The following is a 5494-nucleotide window of genomic DNA, read 5'->3' as shown; positions in this document are numbered from 1 at the left end:
GTACCCTTTTTGTGCTTTCCTTCACTCTTTGGGATGATCCCCGCCTTTTGTGATTCCCTCTGCCTCACCAGTGGTGTTTTGCATGTAGGCGGTACTTGTCGGGCTGCCCACCCGGGAGCCAGCGGGTGGGCTCGAGGCCTTTGTTGGGCGTTCTGTGCAGCAGGGCCACAGGGGCAGCCCCAGCCCCCCTAGTGGAGCCGGCTTAACCTCAGCCCTAAGGACGGAGTCGGCTGTGGGGCTTGCTGCTGTTTGGCCAGTGCCAGCGCAATGCATGGCCACCCAGACACAGCGTTTGCCCTCTGTGTTGGCATGCGGACCAGGAGTGTGTGGTGTGCCAGGGAGGCCAAAGATAGGATGGGCCTGGGGTTGCCAGAGCTGGCAATGGCGAGGTCACCTCCCCTCTGCCCTCTCCAGGCCTGTTGAGCGCAGCCTGGGGTGCAGGCGAGTGACGGCTGGCCTGTCAGGTCAGAGACGACGAAGGAAAAGGCTGTCTGTCTGCCCTACTCCGGCGCCGCACTCAGCTCTGCCGGGTATTGAGACACCGGCTACAGTGCTGCCTTCCTGGGTCGTGCATTCACGAAGGGACACAGTCCCCTGGGCCAGGGGAAAATCAAACCTGGCAGAGGTGAGGTACAGAAGTCTAAAAGAACAGCAAGGGGCGCTGAGCTGCACTCAAGTTCCAAAGAGTTCTCTAGGGAAAGGAAAGGAAAGGGCCCAGCCCAGGCCCTGTGATGTGCTGGGACTGTCCAGGTGCACAGGAGGTCCTCCAGACACTTCCTGGGTGGTCCCCAGGGCTCAGTGTCCTTAACCCTCATGGTGAAGCCAGGAGCCAGGTGAGGCCTTTGTCCTAGGGAAGCCCGGGAGGGGAGGAGAGCCTGTGAGAGGCCAGGAGCTCCTGCCCACAGGCTGGCACTGACCAAGGGGGCCTCCAAGGCTGTCAAGGACCGGGGTGGTTTCTAATTTTTTCGACACTTAATAACTTGTGTCTGTCTTAACTAGTTTTCTTTTGTTGCCATAAAGAAATTTAATTGGTTTTTGCATGTTAATTGTATATCCAGTATCCTTGCCAAAGCTTCATTCCAAGAAGAGTCTAGATTCTGTTGGCTTCTCTTCGATCACAACCACATCACCTGCAATAAACCGTTCTTCCTTCTAATTCTGGAGCCTTGTTCCTCCTGAACGTGCTGATGCCCCCGGTCAGTACGTTATTTCACAACACGGTGTTGGTGGATATCTGTGTTTCAGTGTTTTCACCAAGAAAGTGTTTGCTGTAAGTTCTTGTAAGATAAATGTCAGGCTAGGAAAGTCCCTTTTCCAACCAGGGGGCCGGAGTTCACCTTTTATTTCTGCTGCATTACAAACATCTGACCTTATCAGTTCTTTTCCTACTTCTAACTGAGACATCATAGGATTTGTCCACTTTGCGCAGTTAATTTAGTGTGTCGCATTATTTTCTGTGTACATCAGCCTTGCATTTCTTGGATAAATCCAACTTGTTCGTGATGTTTTGTCTGTCTATATATTGCTTTGCTTTGCTAGTGTTTCTAAGGGTTTTTAGAAATCCGGGACTGAGTTATATTGACCTATCACTTTCTTAACACTGTTTGCGTCAGATTTGGGTTTCACTGTAAGGCTAGTTCCCTACATGGAGACTATGGAATATTCTCTCCATGCCCTGGACTCAATTTATTTGTTCCCTTGAATGTTAGTAGAACTCAGCAATAAAACCTCTGAGGGGCTGTTCTCATTAAGGAAAGATTTTTAATACTGATTCAATTTTTAAAAAATGTTTGAGAGGCGGGCTGGTTAGCTCAGTTGGTTAGAGCGCGGTGCTCATAACACCAAGGTCGCCAGTTCAATTCCCACCTGGGCCAGTGAGCTGTGCCCTCCACAACTAGATTGAAAACTACGACTTGACTTGGAGCTGATGGGTCCTGAAAAAACACATTGTTCCGCAATAAAATAAAATAAAATAAAATAAAATAAATACTATTCACATTTGGTAAAATCAATTTTGTTAAGTTACAAGGAATTTATACATTTCATCTCCTTACAAGGTTTGGCATAAAGTGTTTCATTAAAATGTAGTTAATCTCTGCAGCATCTTTTTATCATTACTGTTAATTTATGCCTTCCCTTTTCCATCAGTTTTATTAGAGATTTGTGGATTTCACATTCTGTATATGTTCATTCCAGTATCCAAACTCTGATCCAGTTCTGAATTTGTGTCGCTGCTGGCTCGCACAAATGATGACTTTTCTTGTCTGTGTTTTATGAACTTTTTTCTCCCTCGCTTTGAGTCCATGTGACTTGGTAGCCTCTGAAACTTCTTTGAGACCTGGATGAAGGTCGGTTTGTCCAGAAAGCATTTCCCTTTGCTTTTATGATGTGTTTAAGGTTGTTACTAGCTCAAGGCCACTATATTGATTTATCTTTTATGCTATGAAGTATAGCACACACCAGAAACACATCTCACTGAATTACCGCAAATGTACAGCTCAGTGAATTACCACCAAGCAAATGCCAATGAAATAACCAACTGCAACAATAAATAATACTGCCAGCGCCTGGGAAGCTCTGTCCTCCCTCCTAGTTAGTACACTCTGCCTTCTCCCCCAAGGTAATCGCTGTGCTGACTTTAACAGAAAGTACTCCTTTGACTATAAGTATAGTTTAATTAGCAGACATAGCCTCGATGACATAATTTAGTTTTGCCTGTTATTTGAAGCTTAAATTGATGGAATCATTTAATATGTGTTTTTGGAGGGGAAGGCTTCTTTTGCTCAATTATTTGAGATTCGTTCCTGTTGTGTAGTTTGTTCATTGTTCTTGCTGTATAGTGTTTCGTTTGGTGAATGTGCTCCCGGACGGTTTAGCCATTCCAGTCATTTAAGTGTTTGGCTGTTAACAGCTCAAAGTGAACATTGTGTCTGTCTCTTTTGATGCAGTTTTGCTCACATAGCTGTTGGGCATATACTGCAGTGTGAAATTACTGGGTTTTAGAGTATGAATATTCAGGAAAACTCAAAAATATGTGGAAATTAACACACTTTTAAACAACCAGTGGGTCAAAGAAGAAATCACAAAGGAAACTAGAAAATACCTTGAGAAGAGTGAAAATGAGAACACAAATACCATAACATATGAGACAGTGCTCGAGGGACATTTATAGTTATAAACATCTACATTAAAACAAGGTCATATCAGAGCAGGGATAAATGAAATTGAGACTTAAAAATGAGAAAATCAAGTTTAAGTTTCTTTGAGAAGATGAACAAAATTGACCTTTGCTAAACTGATTAAGAACAAAAGAGAAGAATCAAATTACTAAAATCAACAAGAGAGGACATTACTGAACTTTCCAGAAAAAAGGAGGATTATAAAAGACTATGAATTCCTGTATGCCAATAAATTGGATAATCTAGATGAAATAGACACATTCTTAGAAACACTACCAAAACTGATTCTAGAACAAATGAAAAATGAGTAGACCTGTAAGAATTGATATTCACATAGTATTCAAAACCCCAACAAAGGAAAGCCCAGGACCAGATGGCTTCACTAGTAAATTCTGTCAAACTTGTAGAAAAAAATTAACAGTAATATTTTCCAAATTCTTCCAAAATTTTTAAGACAAGGGAACACTTCTAACTCACTCTATGAGGTCAGTATTATCCTGATACTGAAGTCACACAAAGACACTACTGGAAAAGAAGAATGCACAGTAGTGTCTCTTAAGAATGTAGATGCAAAAATACTCAAAGTGCTAGCACACTGAATTCAGCAGCATATTAAAAGGAGTACATACCATGACCAAGAGTGTTTTCTCCCAGGAATGCAAGGATGGCTCAACCTATGAAAATAAATGCAATACAGCACATGAATGGAATGTAGAGGGAAGAAGGACACGTGATCATTGCGACAGATGCAGAAAAAGCATTTGACAAAATGCAACACCCTTTCATGATAAAAACATTTAATAAACCAAGAATAGAAAGAAAGTGCCTCCACACAATAAAGGTCATATATGGAAAGCCCATAGCTAACATGCTCAATGGTGAAAGAATGAACCCTTTTCCCCAAATATCAGGAACAAGACAAGGATGCCCACTTGCATCACTTCTATTCCACATAGCACTGGAAGTTCTAGCCAGAGTAACGAGGCAAGAAAAATAAGGGGCGTCGAAATTGTAAATGAAAAAGGAAAAGTATCTGTTTGCAGATGGCATGGTCTTAAATGTAAAAGCCCTAAAAAATCCACAATACACACAACTGTTAGAACTTAGGAGTTTTATCAAAGTTGCAGGATACAAATTCACAAATCAATTGTATTTCTATACACTGCCAACAATATGAAAAGGAAATTAAGAAAACAATTCCATTTTCAATAGCATCAAAAATAATACACTTAGGAATAAATTTAACCAAGTAGGTGCAACATGTGTACACCAAAACATGATTTAAAGAAGTATCACTACAAAACATCGCTGAAAGAAATCTAAATAAAAAAATATCCCATGCTCGTGGGTTGGAAGACATAACATTGATAACATGGCAATATAGAGAATAATTGCAACCCCTACCAAATCCCAATGACAATTTTTTCGAAAATGGACAACCCAATCCTAAAATTTATGGAATTTCAAGCGACCCAGGATAGCTAAAACAACCTTGAAAAAGAACAAAGTTGGAAGACTCACTTCCCAATTTGAAGACATTTTCTAAGAGTACAAGAATCAAGCACAGACATACAGATCAATGGAATAAGAGAGCCCAGAAATATACCTCTCACCTCTATGGTCAGATGATTTTCAACAAAGGTTTCCAGACCAGTGGAGAAAGAAAAATCTCTCCAACAAATGGTGCTTGAAAAATTGTGGACATTCATATGCATAAGGGTGAAGATGGGTCTTTAAACCATATGCAAAAATTAATGCAAAAGGATCAAAAACCTAGATATAAGAGCGAAAACTATAAAATTCTTAAGAGAAAACAGAGGCAAATATTCATGACCTTGGCTATGGCAATGATTTTTTTAAAAAAAAGATTTTATTGGGGAAGGGGAACAGGACTTTATTTGGGAACAGTGTGTACTTCCAGGACTTTTTCCAAGTCAAGTTGTCCTTTCAATCTTAGTTGTGGAGGGCGCAGCTCAGCTCGAGGTCCAGTTGCCGTTGTTAGTTGCAGGGGGTGCAGCCCAGCATCCCTTGCGGGACTCGAGGAATTGAACTGGCAACCTTGTGGTTGAGAGCCTACTGGCCAATGTGGGAATCAAACCAGCAGCCTTCGCAGCTAGGAGCACGGAGCTCCAACCGCCTGAGGCACCGGGCCGGCCTGGCAATGATTTTTATATATGACACCATAAACAGGCAACAAAAGGAAAAATACGTAAATTCAACTTCATTAAAATTGAAAACTTGTGCGTCAAGAGAGTGAAAAGACAACCCACAGAATATGAGGAAATATTTGCAAGTCATCTATCTAATAAAGGACT

This window comes from Rhinolophus sinicus, chromosome 1 (genome assembly GCF_057876585.1).
Source record: "Rhinolophus sinicus isolate RSI-liver-muscle chromosome 1, RSI-T2T, whole genome shotgun sequence".
Lineage (NCBI taxonomy): Eukaryota > Metazoa > Chordata > Mammalia > Chiroptera > Rhinolophidae > Rhinolophus > Rhinolophus sinicus.
The sequence above is the reverse complement of the archived record's forward strand: the minus strand, read 5'-3'. Positions refer to the sequence as shown.